Below are 24,092 nucleotides of genomic sequence, written 5' to 3'. Positions count from 1 at the left end.
AAGCAAGAAGACCCAGGTTCAAGTCCCAACCAAAGCACAAATTTGAATTCATTTCTTCAGCTTCCATCATTATTGTAGATAAAGATGATACTCAAATGTCTTGAGGACAGTTTAATTACATCAGAACTATCACCTGTGTTTTGCTGCAATTTTTTTAAGTTGAGATTCAAAGATAACTTGTAATGAAGAAGGTACTTAAAGTAGTTTAACTGAGGAGAAAGAAAAAAAAGAAAAGAAAGGATTTGTATTAGACACAATTGAAATAGCAACCAGTGACTAGTACATTTTGATCAGTACCCTATCCACCATATAACATGACCCCTTTCTGGGAGCAAAGGAATTTGTGGAAGTAGTATGACTTTGAGTTCATTGCCTGCTTTAGCCTTGACCACTGAACAATGTAACATGCGGTAGCATTGTAGTTGGCACTGTGAATACAGTACTTTTGATTCTAGTTTAGCATTCTCTCCCCACCTCTTCCACTTCCCTCTCCCCCTTCCCCACACCCATGTCTGCCTCCCTCCTGTATTTATTTCCTCTATTTATCCTGTTTTTTTTTTTCAATGTTTCCACTGATTATTCTCTCTTGAGGTATTAATACTTACCGTGTTTTTTTCTTGTACCAAACCTTCCCAATAGGAATGTTTCAGCCCTGTGGACTGACTTTGACTTTTGTTTTTAATTTTGATGGCTGCTTTTGACTTCTTTCTTGTATTGGTTCAAATGGCTCTGAGCACTATGGGACTTAACTGCTGAGGTCATCAGTCCCCTAGAACTTAGAACTACTTAAACCTAACTAACCTAAGGACATCACACACATCCATGCCTGAGGCAGGATTCGAACCTGTGACTGTAGCGGTCGCGCGAGTCCAGACTGTAGCGCCTCGAACCGCTCGGCCACCCCGGCCGGCTCTTTCTGATACTTATCAGTATAACTGATTCTTTTTGTTCCTGTAGTATCTATTATACATTATTCTTACATATGTCCTATTTTAGTTCCTAATGAAGTATAAATTTCAGATGTTGTGTGTGTTTGTATACAATTAAATAGGAGTAACTTGGAATCAACAAATGAGTCATAAACTGATTTGAAGAAAAACATATGTTATTTTTCGTTCCTTCTGTTCGAAGGCGTATTTTGTACCGTTCCTTAAATGTGAATGATGCTGGTATTGTAGCACATTATTTTCTAACATTAAAGTGTCAAAAGTCACAAGATTTGTATTTTCTGTTTGGAGTAAGACCATAAAAAGACTTCAGGGCAAGTGAGACAGAAGTACACATGTAGACAACACAGAAAATACCATTGTAAATAGTTGCTGTTATAGCAAGAAAAAAAACACGATGTATGCAACATAAAGTCGCTAAGCACAAAAAAAGTCTTACAAGCATAAGCAATGGGTTGTTCAGACCATCCGCGTATTTGTGTGCCAACACTGTGCGAAGACCACGCTGGGAGGCATATGTAGCCAACACAAAGATGCTCACCCAGCTGAAAAGTTTCCAGACGAGGGGTGGATTGAAGCTTAGGTTTAAGCAAAGTGAATGCTTGGTCACAAGCTGTGGGCTAGAAGAAAGGCATATTTTAATGCAAAAGGAACTGAGCAACAGTGGATGCATCTGGTAAAAACTTCTGGTAGTATGCAACTTTACCTTGAAATGCCTGTGGTTTCTTAACAGAGGTCGGCTACAGAGTGACATAACGCCTTGACCCCAGTGTGAGAAACCTCAAAACCTAAGTACTCAATTTATGACTGAAAAAATTGAGATTTGGCAAGATTGCACTTGAGACCTGCAGACTTCAAAATAGAAAACAACAATTGGATATTGCTAAGGTGGCCTTTGTTGGAAGAACCTAAAACAATGATACTGTTGAGGTAACTGATGCAGCTGGCTACAGAGACTGTCAGCTGTTCTAAAAAATGTTGAAGAATTGTGGGCGTGCTAGCAATGCCAAAAGGCAAGCATTGATACTGGTATAGGCCGAAAGGTCTATTGATAATGAGAAGGCGTCCAGTGGCCTCATCCGAGGGGAGCTGGAGGTACCTTTCTCACAAATCAGTCTTTGAAAAGTAGTAGCCACGTGACAATTTTGCGGGCAACTCTTCAGGGTGGGGGAAAGGGTATTGTGTATCATGGACTGTGCATTAATCGTTACTCTGAAGTCACTGCAGAGATGAAGTGGCTTCTTAATGATGACCAGTGGTGTAGACCATTCACTGGAAGAAACAGGCCGAATGACATTGAGTGATGTCAAATGGTCTAATTTGACCTTGACAGAGTCGCTCATTGTAACAGGTACCTGTCGCGCCCAAGAAAAACGAGGGCAGGCGGACTCTTTATTGGTGAAGTGGGCTTGAAAACTGAGTACACAACGTAGTCCAGGGGTAAATAGAGGCAAAAACTCAGAGCAGAGGAACTCCAGCTGCTGATACGGAGATCAATCGGACACTAAATGTACCTCATCGGCAATGGGGAAACTGAAAGTGTTTAATGCATCTAACCTGAACAGGTCTGCTGTATGGGAATGATCTGCAACAAGGAATGTGAGAGGATGAACAACAGGTTTGTAAGATACAAGAGCAGAGAACTGACCTAGGATTCGAATCTGCTGTTTATTGTAGCTAACCAACTTCTGTTAAACGTGTGTCAGGGGAGGGGAGCCCAAGTCCACGTATGTTTGTGTGTTTACTGTATCCACATGAATTTGTAGCTATTTATTAAACACACGCAAGTCAATAAACAATTCTTTTGGGAAAACAGTCATTGTAGTTAATGTCCATCGGTACTACTGTTACTATTGTGTCCCCTATTTTTGAAGAGCGGTTACACACCGATGCAGTGTGGCTTTTCTTTCGTCACTTGTTTCAAACCACCCAATGCTTAGGACATGCAGCGCGCTCGTGTTGGATGAAGCAGTAAAAGCAAGATGGAAGGGCGGCATGTGGCTGCTGCTGTGACATGGCCTGTTGCTGCTGTGGCTGTAACCGGCAGTGCCCCATGTGATGCTGGGTGGGAGATCATACTGCTGCCGTGGCTTCCCCATCATTTTGAACACTTGCAACGTGCCTAATAGGGGTTGACTGAGCACCTTCTGATGCTGTTCCCCACGCAGCAATTTGATCGCCTGTGGCCAATGACACTTCAAAGGACTGTCCTGTATTGAGCACACCCGTAAGAATCTGATTCTCACATGGAAGTGCTTTTTCATAGAATTCCTGATCCGGGGCCAGACGAATAATAACATCATGCACAATGTGATTAGTGTAGGATTTGCGATTGGTATTAGTGACAAATTCACAGTGACAGCTCAACTCGTGTAATTTGGCACCCTAGGCTTTGTAAGATTGGTCTGGGCATTTCTGACAATGTTAAAATTGTACGCACGTCACAATGACATGCATTCTGTCACAGCAATAGGTTGAGAGAAGCATGCACATTTTATCAAATGATAATCTGGTACTGCACTGATGGGAGAGTAACCTGCTGCGAACATGCAGATGCCACGCAATTGAAAGCGGTGACAAGAGCCTGCTGCTCTTCCGTGACAGCTTGCTGCTAGGCAGTGAGATGTTGAAGTATATCATCCATCAAGATGTTTGTCAGGTGACTTAGCACTGACACTAACACACGGAGGAAATGTAATCCCCACTCATCGTCAAGTTTGCTATAGCAAGAACAAGCACGATATATGGAACGTAATACTGTAGAGAAGCAGCATACAAGATATAGGTTGTGCGTGGCACTGAGCACATGGACTGGGCAAAAGTAATACATCATAAAGAATAAGCAGAGCACTCGTTTGCGATTGCTTAAATAATGCTCTTTCTTTGGTGGCTCACCAGTGTGTGTCAGGGGGCTGCCCCAGCTAGCCTCTATAAGCAGGCCTTTAATCTGTATGGACACAAGCTACCTGAAATCATGCTCATCATGAATGAAAGAAAATCAGTTGCACTTGAAAATAGGAATAAATTCTTGAACACATTGAGCTATTCGTGAAGAAATGTAACTGATACAATGTTAGGTTTGTTGGAAAACCACAGTGCTTTACTAAGGTGGGTGTGGCCTTATTGGATGTGGTGCATCGTTGCCTTCCTCTGTGTGACAGAAGTGTTGCTTATGGAATGAAATGAAATTTACCATATTTGTATTTTATGGTGATGTTTTAAATACTGATTGACTTGGGTGGTAGGGGATAGTAAATGTGTCCAAATTATTTTGGTGGTATATAAATTTGCATGAAATGAAGCAGAAGTCAAGAAGAAAAAATTCCACAAAAACTTAGAAATTTTATTGGGTAGTTCTTTGCAAGTGATGTAATGTCATACATGCCAGTCAGACAGGTGTGAAGATACTGTTAAATAAATTAGATTTTATTTGGTTTTGTGTGGTTTTACTTAATACTTTACTCAAATCAGTTTTATAACTGAACAGAAAATTGAAATATAATTTGTAATTACAACAATTTTTGGAGAATAATAGGTGTTTCTTATACTATGAGTTTTAGGTGCTTGTTCTTGTGCATTCGTGCACATTTGTGTTACATTATTTGTGAAAGTGATAGCTATGATTGTGTTAAGAAAGAATAAGAATTTTCCATCGTCAAACCTGTTCTTTATTGGCATACACATGCTGTAGGTTGAAACAAATTTACTTTATTTGCAACATTAAACACCATAACAGCAGCTTGACATTTTTCAGTCTGAACAACTAGATACCAACAACAACAACAGAATACTAATGAAAAGCAAAGAATACCGTATGTTCATGAATAATCCACGCATATTTTTCCCCTGAAAACTGAGATGTGCAGATTTATTGCAATAAGGTTGATATTGTTAAATAGATCCTATTATACTTTAGTGTTGTTGTGGCCTCAGTCTGTGACACATCAGTAGCATGTTAGAAGTGAAGTATTACCATGGGGTACCTCATTAAAGATGGTTACAGGTTCTCATTATTGCTCATACACAGCTAAAGAAATATTTAAAACTATTGAAGAAGCAGGAAAAATCAGAAACTGTGGAACGGGAAGGAAGTTCTTTGTGAGCGAGGGTGGGAGCAAAACTGACATTGCCCCAATGGCTTCCAGGCAATTATGAGAAAATAGTAGTGAATTTTCACCGTTATGTGGTAAATTTCCACTGCTAGTATTCCTATATATTGATGCAAATTGGTGACTTGGATGAAATGCTAATTTATTTTGAGATGTTGCTCAACAACATCATGAACAGAAAGGGGAATTCAGCATTAGGATATGAACTGGCGCCAGTGAGAAGCAAAGGTGTACAGCAGTGTTGTGTAACTGGTGATAATGAATGCTACCACCTTACATGATATTTAAAATGAAAACTGTTCTGAAAATATCAGTGAAAGGCATATTGCTAAGCACAAATCTGAAAGGGTGGATGTACAATTATCTTGCGGTTCAGCTGGATGGTGCATGATTGGCAATGTTGCCCTGGTATGTAAGTTGTTGGTCCTGGAAATCATCTGTGGACATAAATTGAAGCCAATATTTTTATGCCCTGCATTAAAAGTTGGGTGCGTGGAGTATTCGAGAACACTGATTATTCATGTAAGCATGGCAGATGCTTGTCAGAGATTAGATGATGTGGAGTATACACTTTGTGCAATGTAGTCATACCTATGAGCCAAGCATAATCACTTCACCACTCCTCCCTAAGTGCTAGCGGTATGTCTTGTTGAAACAGACGTAACATCTTGATCCTGTAATGATGGACGTTGCTCAAGCTGTCATCAAATAGTCAGTGTGAGCATCTGACACCTCTTGTGACTGGTTTGTGATGGGAGATGGAGTGGTGAGTGAGTCAATCCTGTCCTTGCCCTATCCGGTGATGGGTTTGTACCAATGTAGCAGGTGCTAAAGGCAGGCTTGACTCTGTCAAGGGAGGTGGTGGTTGGTGTTCCCATAACATCAACATCAAACATCATCTGCTCTCTGCTGATAATTGGATATGGTCCATTATATGGTGCCTGCATTGACTTGCATGCTGCGTCATATTCAACAAAGACTTGAGTAAACTTTCAGAGGATGTTGAAAATGAAAGGGCAGCAAGTGTGGTGATCCCTTGATGCACTGGGATGTAGCTGCTGAATTTGTGAGCACAGCTTATGGGTGAAGTCAGATGCCACAATGAGGTCGTTTAGTATGTTGCTGAGGAACTCGCCAGACAGCCAGATCAGTTGGCCGTAGACAAGCACTGCAGTCATGACTTTTAAGTCATCCTTGATGGATACACGGAGGTCGAGGATTACGATTGGTAGTGATTCTGTCCATTGTTGTGAGTCATGACGCTGGAGGGATACTATGAATTGTCAGTGCATGCTTTCTACTAATCCATTCACTGCTGAGTGATACATTGTAGTAATAACGTGCTTCTTGCCTCATAGGACAGAAAGTGCTTTGAATAGGTGCAACTCTTAATTGTCTGGCCTGGTTGGTTGTAATACACGAAGGTGCTCTGAAATGGTCAATCCATCTTTGGAAGAATCTGGTTGCAACTGTTTCAGTGTTAATGTCAGCCATGGGGAACACTTTAGGCCAGCGAATGAAGCGATCAGCGGCTGCGTATATCCTTGGGGTGGTGAGAGGGGGCAGATGATGTCCAAATATACAGTCAAATTGTTGTTTCGGTGGGACAAATGTGCCATGGGGTGCATCAACATGATAGCTGATCTTATTGTTGACATGCCACACACTGGAGCACAAATGTCCTGCAGTCTGTTTTCATGTTTGGTTAGAAAAAAAGCTCACTTCACTAGCCATGTTGTACCATGTACCTCAGGATGTGATAAATTATGTAATGATGCTATATGTAGCCTGTTGATGAGAATCACTCATCACAAATGGTCGTAGATTCACCATAGTAATTGTTGAAAATAGACAACACACGCACGCGTGCGCGCGCGCGCGCTCACACACACACACACACACACACACACACACACACACACGGCCACAGAGTCTGGTAGCTGAAGTAAGACTGCGAGTAGCAGTGCATGATGGGAGAGGCAAACAGGTGGTGGGGGTAAGGATTATGCTGGGGCAGGAGGGGGAGGGATAGTGGGGTACGGTGGGGGGGGGGATGGTAAAGTGCTGCTTGTGGGAGCACAGAGGGATGGGTGCGGAGAGAGTAGGGCAGCTAGGTGCAGTCTGGAGGTTAAACAGATGGTGAGGGGGAAGGGGGGAGGGGGAGGGGATAAGTGGAAAATGAGAGAAGTGAAAAGACTGCATGCGTTTGTATAATAGAGGACTGTGTAGTGCGGGAATGGGAACTGGGATAGGGCTAGATGGGTAAGCACAATGACTTATGAAGGTGAGGCTGGGGGGCTTATGGGAACCTAGGGTATAATTGCAGGGCAGAGTTCCAACCTGCGCAATTCAGAAAAGCTGCTGTTGATGGGAAGGATCCAGATAGCACAGGTTGTGAAGCAGTCAATGGAATGAAGAACGGCATGTTGGGTGGCGCGCTCAGCAACAGGGTGGTCTAGCTGTTTCTAGGCCACAGTTTGTAAGTGGCCATTGATGCGAGCAGACATCTTGTTGGCTGTCATGCCCACATAGAATGCAGCACAGTGGTTGCAGCTTAGCTTGTAGGTCACATTTGCTTTCACAGGTAGCCCTACCTTTGATAGGATAGGTGATGTTTGTGACCGGACTTGAGTAGGTGATGGTGGGAGGATGTATGGGCCAGGTCTTGTATCTGCATCTATTTCAGGGATATGAGCCATGAAGCAAGGGATTGGGGGCAGGGGTTGTGTAGGGATGGCTGAGGATATTGTGTATGTACAGTGGGCAGTGGAATACCACTGTGGGAGGAGTAGGAAGGATAGTGGGTAGGACATTTTCATTTCAGGGCACGATGAGAGGTAGTCGAAACTCAGACAGAGAATGTAATTCAGTTGCTCCAGTCCTGGGTAGTGCTGAGTCATGAGGGGAATGCTCCTCTGTGGCCGAATGGTGGGGCTTTGGGAGGTGTTGGGGAACTGGAAAGATACAGCGCAGGAGATGTCTTTTTATACAAGGCTGGGAGGGTGATTACGATCTGTAAAGACCTCAGTGAGACCCTGGGTATATTTCAAGAGGGACCACTTGTCACTACAGATGCGATGGCTACAGGTGGCTGGGCTACGTGGAAGGGACTTCTTGGTATGGCAGGGGTGGCAGCTGTCGAAGTTGGGGTAGGTTTGATATGGGTAGGTGATAGTCCACAACCTTGTCTAATGCCCTGGTTAATAATTATTTCTTCTTATCAGTTCCTACCTGTGTTTATTGCAGTGCATGTAATTTTGTAAAGACTTTTCACTACCTCTGTTATAATTATTCTTAAGAAAAAAGTGTGAGGTGAGTTCTTGAGCAGTTTCACATGTAATTGGCTTTTCTATGGAAAAGTCGAAGTGCTCGATGGGACATATATCAGCACAAAATGTTTGGTGTACAGTGGTGAAATTTATAATCATGCTTGTCAGAAATATTCAGCTTCTGCAGTTTAATCCTGCCTAATGACACCCTTGGGGGAAAAAAAAAAAAAAAAAAAAATTATGACCATTATTATATGTGAGTGCTTAGCTTTTCTTGCAGCCATACTGTATATGAAATTTAAATAATAAACTTTTCCTATTTGTGGGTTTCCACTACTTAATACTGTTGTTGCTGTTGGCTGACTACATCACATGTCGTATGCTCTGAGTATCTGCTGTCATTGAATGGCGAGATCACTTGACATGAGTTATGACTGGCTGACAAAAGTGCATTGCAATCTTTGTTTCAGCACTTTGAAAGCTACCATGCTGTATTTGATGGAATTTGTATTTAAACATTTGTAATACGAAAATATGCAGTATACATGTTGCCGCACATCTAAAACCTTTCCAAAATGCATTGTTTTTTTTCTGGGTTTCATTTTATAAAGTCTTGGGAAGTTATACGCTGGTGTATAAAACCTTTACCATTCAAAACATTGGTAAGTTCTGCATCTTCAAGGAAAAGTGTATTGCCACTAACAAATAAAACATGTACTGTCACCTGGGTATATTGTCTTTTCACCTGGGAAAAAAAGTGCATTTTGAATTGAGAAAAATACAGCTACTACAAACAGCATAGTGAACGCATTATTGTGGCCAAGATAGACACGAAACCCATGCCTACTACAGTAGTACAAGTTTATATGACAACTACCTCTGCAGATGAAGAAGAAATTGATGAAATGTATGATGAGATAAAAGAATTTATTCAGGTAGTGAAGGGAGACGAAAATTTAATAGTCATGGGTGACTGGAATTCGAGAGTAGGAAAAGGGAGAGAGGGAAACATAGTAGGTGAATATTGATTGGGGGTAAGAAATGAAAGAGGAAGCCGTCTGGTAGAATTTTGCACAGAGCATAACTTAATCATAGCTAACACTTGGTTTAAGAATCATAAAAGAAGGTTGAATACATGGAAGAAGCCTGGAGATACTAGAAGGTATCAGATAGATTATATAATGGTAAGACAGAGATTTAGGAACCAGGATTTAAATTGTAAGACATTTCCAGGGGCAGATGTGGACTCTGACCACAATCTATTGGTTATGAACTGTAGATGAAAACTGAAGAAACTGCAAAAAGGTGGGAATTTAAGGAGATGGGACCTGGATAAACTGAAAGAACCAGAGGTTGTACAGAGTTTCAGGGAGAGCATAAGGGAACAATTGACAGGAATGGGGGAAAGAAATACAGTAGAAGAAGAATGGGTAGCTCTGAGGGATGAAGTAGTGAAGGCAGCAGAGGCTCAAGTAGGTAAAAAGACGAGGGCTAGTAGAAATCCTTGGGTAACAGAAGAAATAATGAATTTAATTGATGAAAGGAGAAAATATAAAAATGCAGTAAATGAAGCAGGCAAAAAGGAATAGAAATGTCTCAAAAATGAGATCAACAGGAAGTGCAAAATGAAAGTGCAAAATGGCTAAGCAGGGATGGCCAGAGGACAAATGCAAGGATGTAGAGGCTTATCTCACTAGGGGCAAGATAGATACTGCCTACAGGAAAATTAAAGTGACCTTTGGAGAGAAGAGAGCCACTTGTATGAATATCAAGAGCTCAGATGGAAACCCAGTTCTAATCAAAGAAGGGAAAGCAGAAAGGTGGAAGGAGTATATAAAGGGTCTATACAAGGACGATGTACTTGAGGACAATATTATGTAAATGGAAGAGGATGTAGATGAAGATGAAATGGGAGATACGATACTGCGTGAAGAGTTTGGCAGAGCACTGAAAGACCTGAGTTGAAACAAGGCCCCTGGAGTAGACAACATTCCATTAGAACTACTGACGGCCTTGGGAGAGCTAGTCCTGACAAAACTCAACCATCTGATGAGCAAGATGTATGAGACAGGCGAAATACCCTCAGACTTCAAGAAGAATATAGTAATTCCAATCCCAAAGAAAGCAGGTGTTGTTAACCGAGCGAGGTAGCGCAGTGGTTAGACACTGGACTCGCATTCGGGAGGACGACGGTTCAATCCCACGTCCGGCCATCCTGATTTAGGTTTTCCGTGATTTCCCTAAATCGCTCCAGGCAAATGCCGGGATGGTTCCTTTCAAAGGGCACGGCCGACTTCCTTCCCCGTCCTTCCCTAATCCGATGAGACCGATGATCTCGTTGTCTGGTCTCCTTCCCCCAAAACCAACCAACCAACCAACCAAAGCAGGTGTTGACAGATGTGAAAATTACCGAACTATCAGTTTAATAAGTTACAGCTGCAAAATACTAACGTGAATTCTTTACAGACGAATGGAAAAACTGGTAGAAGCTGACCTTGGGGAAGATCAGTTGGGTTCCATAGGAATATTGGAACACGTGAGGCAATACTGACCTTACGACTTATCTTAGAAGAAAGATTAAGAAATGGCAAACCTACGTTTCTAGTATTTGTAGACTTAGAGAAAGCTTTTGACAATGTTGATTGGAATACTCTCTTTCAAATTCTAAAGGTAGCAGGAGTAAAATACAGGTAACGAAAGGCTATTTACAATTTGTACAGAAACCAGATGGCAGTTATGAGTCGAGGGGCACGAAAGGGAAGCAGTGGTTGGGAAGGGAGTGAGACAGGGTTGTAGCCTGTCCCCGATGTTATTTAATCTATATATTGAGCAAGCAGTAAAGGAAACAAAAGAAAAATTCGGAGTAGGTATTAAAATCCAAGGAGAAGAAATAAAAACTTTGAGGTTCACCGATGACATTGTCATTCTGTCAGAGACGGCAAAGGACTTGGAAGAGCAGTTGAATGGAATGGACAGTGTCTTGAAAGGAGGATATAATATGAACATGAACAAAAGCAAAACGAGAATAATGGAATGTAGTCGAATTAAGTTGGGTGATGCTGAGGGAATTAGATTAGGAAATGAGACACTTAAAGTAGTAAAGGAGTTTTGCTATTTGGGCAGCAAAATAACTGATGATGGTCGAAGTAGAGAGGATATAAAATGTAGACTGGTAATGGCAAGGGAAGCGTTTCTGAAAAGAGAAATTTGTTAACATCGAGTATAGATTTAAGTGTCAGGAAGTCGTTTCTGAAAGTATTTGTATGGAGTGTAGCCATGTATGGAAGTGAAACATGGACGATAAATAGAAGCTTTCAAAATGTGGTGCTACAGAAGAATACTGAGGATTAGATGGGTAGATCACATAACTAATGAGGAGGTATTGAATAGAATTGGGGAGAAGAGGAGTTTGTGGCACAACTTGACTAGAAGAAGGGATCGGTTGGTAGGACATGTTCTGAGGCATCAGGGGATCACAAATTTAGCATTGGAGGGCAACGTGGAGGGTAAAAATCGTAGAGGGAGACCAAGAGATGAATACACTAAGCAGATTCAGAAGGATGTAGGTTGCAGTAAGTACTGGTAGATGAAGAAGCTTGCACAGGATAGGGTAGCATGGAGGGCTGCATCAAACCAGTCTCAGGTCTGAAGACCATAACAATAACAACAGGAATTTTAAAAATTGGAGTTTCAGAAAGAAAATTCCAATTTTGAAAATAATAAAGTCCCAATGTTATGGTTCATAGACCTGTACGTACTGGTCCTTTCTTCTTTCCTATGCAGTAAACTTAAACTTTTTCTCCAAGTTTTTAGATGATCTTGTTGGAGGGTAAAAAAAAAAAAAAAAAAAAAAAAAAATATAGATTTTACAATTGTACATAACTATCAAAAACATACAGATTTTCAGGCTCTTAAATATCAACACAATATTCTCATTTCATTTCCCATACTCTTGTGTTGTCCATACCCATTACCCTTTCTGACAGATGAAAAATTAATACAAAGTAATATAGTATAGGAAATGACATATTTTAGATTCAGATTTCCAAACAATGAACACAAAATTTGTTACATTCTCATGAAATGGAGTTCTTTGATAGTATTTCGTTACGGTAATTTATAAACACAAAATTAAACTTTTTGCTCACATTTTCTCTGGTGTAGTTACCAACCAATCAAAATCCATAAAGATTTTCTTAACATTTTGTCATTACATAGACATAGACATGAAAGTATGTGCCTTTACTAGCGACTCATTATCGCTCAAGAAAACCAGTACCACTACATGCGGGGTATTTATTCTCCTTTTGCTGTACAGTAGCAGTTTGCTGTCCACCACAACACTTTTAAGGAACATGTATGACTCGACAGTCGTTCTTTTATGGCACACTGTACTGTGATATTCCTTTCATTTACACCATGTTATACTCATTGATCACATCTGCTGATCCTGGTGCAGTGCCCTCATTATGTTTCATCATTGGCTGCTTTCTTTATGCAGTTTCCAACTGTGCATGTTTCTTTATTGAGTGGGGCTCTGATACTGATTTCAGTTGTGGTCATTCTGTTATTATGGCTCCATACCTTCTGAGTTCCAGGCATTGTGCATTTTGTTATAGGTGCATGCAGCAGGGAAACATGTTTTAGATATAATATACTGATAAATTTTTACAAGTTCCTTCATTTGTAATAATAATTACTATTCACAGTTTTTACATGTCAACATGGCATCTTGCATTGCGTCACTGCTTATGTCACTGTGGTGTATGTATGGATGATTGCCTTGCTAATTGGCTGCCCCACCCCGAGAGGTCACTCGCATCAGGATGACCAGGTGGGTGCCACCTTTTAAATGCCCCACTGAATGTTACACCCCTATTGGTGCATTGTTCATGCGGCCATTCAACCCAGGAGGCCTTGTGTATATTTAAACACAGGAGACAGTATATTATGCACAATGACCTTTTTCCAATAAAATTGCCTTTTCCTATTATATACATACAGTTATATACATTTAACTTTTTAAATTAATCTCTATTTGTTTACAAGAGAAGTGCTTTTTCCAATACCTGGTATTCATGCTGGTCATACCCCAACAGCTTTCTCTAGTCACTTCTACTGGATTTTGGCAAGGTACCCTGCTCCTGATATACTGCTCTTCAAAGTTCTTATAGTACTGGTTTATGTTGTTCTTAATATTGAATAATGTCTTGTCGTTTTGTCTTGATATTGTACATCCAGAAAGTATTTTCCTTGAAAATAAATTCTTCAGTCACACATCTACAGCTTTGTATATTACTTTAATCATGTCAACAGCATTGCATATTTTTTGTTATTTTTCATTATGTTTGTGTTACTTGAAAACACATTCAGGCACTTTGGAATCAGATTCTTTACTCTTCCTTTTACCATCTTGTTAATAATATTAATTTCCTTTACTTTAACTTGTATCCCATTGTTAGATATGCTTTTTCCAATGAAGTTCTGAATATTCTATTCTCAATATGAGGTAGTTTCATCTTTACCAGATTCATATTGGAAACATTCTGTTACCATCATCATGTAGTATCAGTTTAGCACTCCTTTGCAAGGACCATTGATCGTCACTATTCACTATTGGAGTACCAGTTTCAGCTATCTTATTTGTTGTGTACACATCATCTTGAGCCATTCCCTGCTCCTCGTTCTCTACCAAAACACTCATTCCAATTTCCTGGTATTCTCCCACATTTCCAAAGATACTTTCCAATGTATTTTCCTCCTCACTATCTGTTAAATCTTACATTCTGATTTCTTGGACTCTCATACAGCATTCTTCAAAATTCCCCCCAGATTCTCCTGTTTCTCAACTTATCTTTATTCACCTATTTGTGAAAAACTCTTTTTCAATAAATTCTGTTTTACCTTGAGCACCTGTATTACATGCATTTACTTTTGCATTTACATACTGTATCAACTTACCCTCATTATCAACACACTTTCTTATACTTTCATAGACAGCATTTATCTGCTCTTTGAGATGCTTGGCTCCATCTCACCCCTGGATATTATTAACAGGTAGCCAGGACATTATGACCATCAACCTACTATTGATATAAACTTGTCTAGGCAATAGCTGCGTCTCCTGACGAGGAATGACTGCTTGTCAGACACACACACACACACACACACACACACACACACACACACACACACACACACATAGTGCATGTAGTCTGCGTGTATAGTGGGAAAGGCGTGTGCTCTATCTGAGTTTGACCAAGGGCAGATTTTGATGTTGCAGAGACTCAGCACGAGCATTTTGGAAAGTGCACAACTTGTCAGATGTTCAAAGAGTGCTGTGGTGAATGTCTGCAACATGTAGCGAAACCAAGGTGAAACCATGTCGAGACATTGTGGGGATGGGTGACCACCTCTCATTACAGATGTCGTAGGCTGGGCAGACTGGTAAAATAGAATAGGCAACAAAAGATGGTGGAACTAACATCAGAATTTAATGCTGGGCAGAGTACAAGTGTATCTGATGGTGTGCCAATGTTAATACCATGACATTGGCAGCTACGACTGAAATGGACATGCGACCATTGGCACTGGACATTGGCACTGGACATTGGCGCAGTGGCAGTGTGTTACCTGTTCTGATGTATCCTGCTACCTTCTTCATCATGCCAATGGGAGAGCACTAATCCATCGTCTTCCATGGGAACAGCTCATTGACACCTGTACTGCAGAATGGAAACAAATGCCTCCATTATGTTCTGGGGAACATTTAGTTGGGTATCCAGGGGTCCAGAGGAGCTTGTGCAAGGCACTATGATGGCCAAGGAGTATTGTTAACTGATTGAAGACCACTTCCTTGCTTTCATGAGGATAATGTTTCCTGACAGCAGTGGCATTTTCAACAAGATAATACACCATGTCACAAGGCCAGGAGTGTGATGGAATGTGTCAAGGACCACAATGATGAGTTCCAGTTGATGTGTTGGTCCCCCAACTCGCCAGATCTGAACCCAATCGAACGCATCTGGGATGTGATTGAAAATGGCGTCAGAGCTCATCGTCGTCGTCCCTCAATTTATGGGAATTAGGTGATTTGTGTGTGTGCAGATGTGGTGCCATCTCCCTCCAGCAACCTACCAAGGCCTCATTGCCTCCATGCCACAACACATCACTGCTGTTATCTGTGCCAGAGCTAGTCATACTGCCTATTAGGTAGGTGGTCATAATTTTCTGGTCGATAAGTCTACATTCATAGAGCTCCTTTTGCCAATAATTGACCAAACTGCACATTTCAGTAAATGCCATGTAATTCTTTTGTGTCATCCCCCTTGATACTATCCTGCATAATACTGTTAATCTCTAGTATGTATTTTTCTACATATCAATCTTATCACCAAGTCAATATACACTGAAGAGCCAAAGAAACTGGTACACCTGCCTAATATTGTGAAGGCCCCACATGAGCATGCAGAAGTGCTGCAACACGACGTGAAATAGATTTGATTATTGTCTGAAGTAGTGTTGGAGGGAATTGTTGCCTTGAATCCTGCAGGGCTGTTCATAATTCCGTAAGAGTACGAAGGGGTGGAGATCTCTTCTGAACAGCACGTTGCAAGGTATCCCAGCTATGCTCAGTAATGTTTTGTTTGCAGAATTTGGTGGCCAGCGGAAGTGTTTAATCTGAGAAGAGATTGTAGCAATTCGGCACATATGGGCTGTTGCATTGTCCTGCTGGAATTGCCTAAGTCCATTGGAATGCACAATGGACATGAATGGATGCAGGTGATCAGACAGAATGCTTACGTACATGTCTCCTGTCAGTCATATGTAGACATATCAGGGGTCCCATATCACTTCAACTGCACACGCCCCACACCAATACAGAACCTCCACCAGCTTGAACAGTCCCCTGCTAACATGCAGGTTCCATTGATTCATGAGGTTGTATCCATACCCGTACATGTCCATCCATTCAATACAATTTGAAATGAGTCTCGTCCAACCTTGCAACATGTTTCCAGTCATCAACAGTCCAATGTCGGTGTTGATGGGCCCAGGCGAGGCATAAAGCTTTGTGTATTGCAGTCATCATGGGTCTCTACTTTACTACCACCAGAGTGTATACGACCTGGGACAACTGGGAGATCTGTGAAAAACCAGGAAATTTTTTAGAATTCCGGGTATTTTACATTGTTTTAGTTTTCAGTTAAATTTTTGTAACTTTGACTGGTAAGAACCAATACTCTAACAAAGAATATTACCGTATCTCGCTACTGCAGAATAATACTGCAGCAATAAAAAAACAAATGAGAGGGGGAAAAAAAAAGAAAATGAAACTTGAGTTGCAAAGGAAATGCACCTTATACAACAACAAAACAGTGCTCACACAAGCATCTGCCAACAGCAAAATGTGTCAAAGGCTTTAGGAAGACTGTGATGTATCTTGAAGTGTAACATGCGCGAAATAGATCAACATTATGTGTGAAAGCTTAGCTTCTCTTGCAGCTTATTAATCTTAGAGACCAGTATTACACGTAAAAGCTTTTCTTTTCTTGTAGCAATGCTATGTATATTAATTTAAACCATTACCTTTTCCTATTTGTATGTTCGCACTACTTAACAGTGATATTGCTTTTGGCTGACTACAACACCTGTCCTATGCTCTGAATAACAGCTGTCATTGCCTGGCGAGATCGCTTGACATGAACTATGACTGGCTTATGAAAGCATACGAAAATATGCACTGTACATGTTGCTGCACATCAGACATCTTTCCAAAATGTGTTTTTTCCCCCTGAGTTTCGTTTTCTAAAGTGCCAGGAAATTCTACGCCGGTGTATAAAACCACAACCATTGAAATGATTTATAAATTTTACAGTTCTGAGGAAAAGTATACTGTTACTTAACACGGAAAAAAGTGTATTTTCATCCGGGAACCGGGAGAAAGTGTATTTTTAACCAGGAAATCCGGGAATTTTTTTTCCTCGTCCACATATACACCCTGACCACGTACTAGAGCCACAGTAAGCAAACCATTACCATGTCCACTAGCATCTGTGTTAGTAAGCGTAAAATTCAGTACAAATCCATAAAAAACTGAAGGGCCATGCAAAACCATGTGCTCATCTACACTGTTCTTCTTACTAACAGCAATATTATCGACAGCTTTAGCCTGTAGTTCTTTCTCGTGTTGTAGCTCTTGGGGGCACCCTGGGAAGCTATGTGTATGAGGCACCTCTGGGAGTCACGGCTCATGATTTGTTGTGCAACACTTAGCCGTATGGAAGGAGGGGTGATAGGGGAGGTTGGTGGGACTGGCGCGATGCCTCTAGCTTTAATAGGCATTGTGCGCGCTATTGCTCTCAGACCGGAAGTTAGTAAGGTGCCAGAGGTGGAAGTTGCAGTTAGATATGGAAAGATGGCGTCAGTCATCGAGCAGCTGCACTTGCAGCAGCGTTGAACAACTTAGAGATGCCACGTTATTATAGGAGGAGAAGGCGTTCGCACCTGACAGAGAAGGTATTCGCCCTTGACAGTGTATAAAGCAGTTGCTAATATTGCTATTAGTATGAAGGACAGTGTAGGTGCCAAGTGATCTTGCGTGGCCCTTCAGCGTTTTGTTGATGTATACTGAATTTTACGCATACTAATGCAGACGCTTGTGGACATGGTAATGGTTTGCTTACTGTGGCTGTGACATGTGCCTTCGGCTCCCAAAGCCTATATTGATGATGTTTCATTGAATTTGTTTGCACGCTGACACTGGTTGATGGCCCAGCATTGATATCTGCAGCAATGTGCAAAACGGTTGCAATTCTGTCACGTTGAATGATTCTCTTCAGTTGTCGTTTGTCCCGTTGCAGGATCTTATCCTGGCCGCAGTGATGTCAGAGATTTGATGTTTTACCGGATTCCTGATATTCAGGGTACACTCATGAGGTGATCATACAAGAAAATCCCCACTTTGTTGCTACTTCAGAAATGCTGTGTCCCTTTGCTTGTGTGCCAACTGTAATGCCACTTACAAACTCGCATAAATCTTGATAACTGGCCATTGTAGCAACAGTAACCAATCTAACAACTACGCCAGACATTTGCTGTCTTATGTAAGCGTTGTTGACTGCACCACCGTATTCTGCGTGTTTACATAGCTCTGTATTTGAATATGCATGCCTATACCAGTTTCTTTGGTGGTTCAGTATATGACAAAATTCGTATGTCTTCTTGTGGCTCTTGGCTTATCTTTCTCCCACTTTCACAAAATGGCCTTAATATCTCATCTTTGCTCAGCCTGAAGATCCTCATCCTCTTCACTATTACATTTTGTTACTTCTACAGTTCTTTCAGTTTTTCCTAGCTTCTCACATATGAGGGTTGAATGAAAAGTAATGCCTTCACCTTCGTTAATTGGTTTTGGATAGGAATATTTTAATAAATCAAAGGTAGAAATAATCCTTAGAATGTGATCTTTAATTACAAATATTTACTTTCCCACATAATCACCAGCCAATTAGATACATTTCTACCAACGATGAACAAGTTTTCTGAAGCCGTCATGGAAAAAGTCGATATTCTGTTTCCACAACCACAGTTTCACAGTTCTCTCAATGCCTTCATCAGAAGCATGATGATGTCCCCACAGATCTTCTTTCATTATCAGGAACGGATGGAAGTCAGACGGTGCTAAATCTGGACTGTATGGAGGATGCCATATGGCGGTGAGATTCAGTCTCTGAAGTTCTGCTATGGTGGCATGTGAAGTGTTTGGTTTGGCATTGTCATGCTGCAAGAAAACATTTCCCTTTTCCTTTCGCGCCCTCGTTAGCCATCATTTTAGAGTTCGCAGAGTTGCGGTGTAACTCTTTGAATTTATTCAAATAATTTACGGGTTTGCTGCCGGGTGACGTCGTCGACCACCGCACAACTGCAAGGAGGAAGCAGTGTGCAAGGGAATTTAATACCTCGGTTCACAGAGGAGAAACAAGTAAAATACCACACACAGAACAAGTAACCACAAAGTCAACACACAACCAAAGATAACCATCACCAGAAATATTGATAGTGACTATTAATCGACAGGTGAGGTAGCCTTAATTCTGTCTCTCTGTTTTTTGATGAGAGACAGAGCTGGATTCCAAGCAGCATTTAGACAAAATCTACCATCTCTGTTTATAAGGTTGCTTGATAGTTTGATTTCAACAGCTTCCTTAATGACACTATCCCAATAGCTGGACCGAGTGAGGTGGCGCAGTGGTTAGACACTGGACTCGCATTCGGGAGGACGACGGTTCAATCCCACGTCCGGCCATCCTGATTTAGGTTTTCCGTGATTTCCCTAAATCACTCCAGGCAAATGCCGGGATGGTTCCTCTGAAAGGGCACGGCCGAGTTCCTTCCTCATCCTTCCCTAATCCGATGAGACCGATGACCTCGCTGTCTGGTCTCCTTCCCCGAAACCAACCAACCAACCAATAGCTGGACGTGCAAACCAGTATCTCCATATTGTTGTATTCCATAGGATGACCGGTGTCTACATCTACATCTATATCCATACTCCTCAAGCCACCTGACGGTCTGTGGCGGAGGGTACCCTGAGTACCTCTATCGGTTCTCCCTTCTATTCCAGTCTCGTATTGTTCGTGGAAAGAAGGATTGTTGGTATGCTTCTGTGTGGGGTCTAATCTCTCTGATTTTATCCTCATGGTCTCTTCGCAAGATATACGTAGGAGGGAGTAATATACTGCTTGACTCTTCGGTGAAGGTATGTTCTCGAAACTTTAACAAAAGCCTGTACCGAGCTACTGAGTGTCTCTCCTGCAGAGTCTTCCACTGGAGTTTATCTATCATCTCCGTAACGCTTTCGCGATTACTAAATGATCCTGTAACGAAGCGCGATGCTCTCCGTTGGATCTTCTCTATCTCTTCTATCAACCTATGTGGTACGGATCCCACACTGCTGAGCAGTATTCAAGCAGTGGGCGAACAAGTGTACTGTAACCTACTTCCTTTGTTTTCGGATTGGCAATGTTCTCCAATAGCTGATTTGCTCGGCTGTTATAAGCGTGTGTGACGCTTATGTTCAATACACTGTTCTTCCACAGTCCTGATTGTCTGACCAATATATGACATGCCACAACTGCAAGGAATACGATAGACACCAGCCTTACGCAAACCAAGATCATCTTTTACGGATGCCAACAGATCCTTAATCTTAGAAGGTGGTTGAAAAACACATTTCACATCATATTTCCGCAAAATACGGCCAATCCTGTTGGAAATGCTTCCTGCGTAAGGCAAAAAGGCTGTAGACTAAGGTGCCACCTTGTTGCTATCGTCACTCACCCGATGCACAGAAGGCTGATAGCGCAACACACATTTGATCTGCCTCTCACTATAACCATTCTGATGAAAGGTGACTCTGAGATGTGATAGTTCAGCTGCCAAACTTTCAGGGTCTGAGATAACATGGGCCCTGTAAGCCAAGGTACGAAATACTCCTTCACGCTGAGCTGGATGGTGACAACTATCAGCTTGCAGATACAAGTCAGTGTGAGAAGGCTTCCTATAAACAGAATGTCTCAACGTACCATCAGTCTTCATTCTGACCAACACATCAAGGAAGGGGAGGCACCCATTCTTTTCCACCTCCATAGTGAACTGAATATTTGGGTGGATTGAATTCAGGTTTTCCAAAAACCGGTTTATATTCTCACTACCATGAAGCCAAACAACAAAAGTATCGTCTACATATCTGAAAAAATACGCAGGTTTCAAGGTCGCTGACTAGAATGCATGTTCCTCAAAGTCCTCCATAAACAAATTGACTACAATAGGTGACAACGGGCTTCCCGTTGCAACTCCATCAGTCTGTTCGTAGTACTGACTATTGAATAAAAAGTAAGTGGAAGTCAGCACATGTCGAAACAAATTTGTTAACTTGACACCAAACTTAACCTCAATTAGCTGCAACGAATCGGAGAGAGGAACGCGAGTGAAAAGAGAAACCACATCAAAACTGAGTAAAATATCAGAGTCTTTCAATCGGAAATCCTGCAATCAACGTAAGAAACCTGCAGAGTTCCTAATGTGGTGTTCGCACCTACCTATTTGTGGGCTCAACAAACTAGCAAGATGTTCAGTTACACGATATGTCGGAGCACCAATATTAGAAACAATAGGCCTCAACGGGACAGCCTCTTTATGGACCTTAGGGAAGCCATATAATCTAGGTGGTACAGCACAGTAAGAATTATGACTCTTGATAGTATCCTGTGACAAAGAACTCTTCTTCAGGAGATTATTAGTCTTTCTCTCAACACTATTAGTAGGGTCAGCACCAATTTTGCGATACGCCGAATCAGAAAGCAGACAAAATCCAGGAAATCAACAAGGATAACACCATCTGCATCCCAGAACACTGTGGCTGTGATTTTTCCAGCTGAGGGCTGCTTCTTGAATTTCTTTTTCTGGGGTGAGTCTTTGTGTCGATATTCCATAGACCGAGGTTTCATCTCCGGGTTATGATGATGTACCCATGTTTCGTCTCCTGTCACAATTGAAAGGAGAAAGGCATCACCTTCATTCTCGTAACGCGAGAGGAGTTTCTGGCAAATTTCAAGTCAGTGCGCTTTATTTCAGAAGTCAGCATCCGAGGTATCCATTGTGCACAGATCTTCTGATAGCCAAGCAAAGCAATAATGTGACCCACACGTTCTTGTGAAATGCCGATTGTGCTTGCAATTTCTCTGAGTGATACTACGATTGTCCTGAATCAATCTGTCAACATTTTGCTTGTGAAACTCGGTGGTTGCTGTCACAGGACGTCCAACTCTTTGTTACTGCCTCAACATCTTTAAAGATACTTGCCCAATGACACACAGTACTCATATCAACACAATCAGCATAAACTGCTTTCATTCTCTGATGAATCTCCTTTGGGGTGACACCTTCTGCTGTCAAGAATTCAATGACTGCACGTTGCTTAAATTGCACTGACCGCTGTAACAACACAACCATTCAATGCTAAGGCTTCCTGCCAAATGCAGCTGTAGAGAAGAGGCTATGGAACAAGTCAGTACCAGCGCATACCAATGCTGCCAATTGTTGAAGAGTTACGAAGGTGACGGCATTACTTTTCAGTCAACCCTCACATTTCTAACATAATCATTTTGCCTCCCATTATTTTAACTATTCTCAAATAGATTACATACCACAGTAATGAGTTATTAAATTGCAAATACCATTAGCAATAATGTAAACCTTGACTTATTTGATGTAAGTTTCTGCACCATACAGATGATATGGCTGCTTGAAGATTGTGTCGATGCCACACCCTCACTGCTAACTCCAGAGTGTGTGTGCTCTCAGCACATCCCATATTGCTGCCATCATGATGAACTGCATTCTGGCTCCTGATACATGGTGGGCCTTGCTACATCTGCTGGCACTGTCTTTTTTCCCCCCTTGCTATGTCTTCTCAAAGATTATTCATTATGTTTCATTTGCAAAATGTTCACAGTTCAAGGATGCAGTTTAACTGTCCATGAGGTGAGCTTATGATGTTTCACGACACACTTTTCCCAGTCTGCGACGTGCACTATTTTAACTTAACGTTGCTGCCTCCAAGCCACATCAGTCGCTTTGACGTCACAGTTCAGTTCCTGATGTCTCTTTCTGGCACTCATAATTTCACATTGCATCTTCTATCCTTAATACATATTTTTTTCGATAACAGTTCATGTGTAAAATTCAAAGTGTGCATTGTCTATAAATCTGTAACTTTTTTATTTTATTTTAGCAGGGCTTTCCCCACACAACGGATGCCATGTGCAAATTCCCCTCGTTATCCCAAATCTTCATACTAGTGCAATTTTGTCATATGATGACATGTTGGAGACCGTGGCTGTTTTTGAAGACAAATGTTGATGGTGTCTTCATACTAGTTTCTCAGTTCAGCAGTGAGTCCATAAGAATGGTATAGGTGGCATACAGTATACTGGTCAAGACTTCCCACTGGAGACTGTGCTAGTTAAGATGACCCTTTTGTGGATTATCTTAGGGAATTGGCACATAGGATTTCCCCCTACCTGTTCCCTGTGAAGCTCTCATAGATATTGTCCCTCAACACAGCTCCCGTAGTGCATTGGATTCTTCAGAAGATGCAGGCTGGTGACCTGTGATGTTAATTGGTGATGCGAGTAGCTAATTTATATGAAATAAGTCCAGGAATGCCATTGCAATGCATTTATTTGCAAACACTGTAAAATAGTAACAGTTTAGTAGTATGAAACAATTTGTCTCAAGAAGTTAATAAAATCCGATAATGTGGTGAAGTAACTTATCATATAACAACAAGTTCCATGTACTTCCCATATCACTTGTGAACAGGCTCTGAGTACATCCTATCGTGAACTGCCAAGATTGGCGTACAGCCGAAATCCGTTGCTTATATCGTAAAACTTCATAGCCCAGTGTACATATTCAGTAATTTAAGAATATTCATTTGTTTACTGAATTTACTGGTTTACTGCACAGTGCTAGTATTGTACTGAACCTCTGATGACCTGTAGGCTGCTCGTAGTACCCATTATGCCAAAGGAAGACTTTAATCATTAATATTTAATAAAGTAAAATCAGTGTTTTGTGCCAGAACAGTAGTGGTTCCCCAACATATTTAGTGCCGAGTAAGATATTTTCTCAGGGCTCGCTTTCCTCTTCCCACTCTTGTGATTGACCATCATGCTATGCTGACCTGTTGCTACCTCTGC

The 24,092-nt window shown here is 41.4% G+C and overlaps 1 protein-coding gene across 1 annotated transcript in view; it reads left to right on the top strand.

Moving 5' to 3' along the window:
* LOC126251959 (ribonuclease H1) overlaps positions 1-24,092 on the top strand; it is a 121,662-nt gene that overhangs the window by 27,799 nt on the left and 69,771 nt on the right. The window lies entirely within an intron of this gene.

This window comes from Schistocerca nitens, chromosome 1 (assembly GCF_023898315.1).
Source record: "Schistocerca nitens isolate TAMUIC-IGC-003100 chromosome 1, iqSchNite1.1, whole genome shotgun sequence".
Classification (NCBI taxonomy): Eukaryota; Metazoa; Arthropoda; class Insecta; order Orthoptera; family Acrididae; genus Schistocerca; species Schistocerca nitens.
This window is presented reverse-complemented; position numbering and strand designations above follow the sequence as displayed.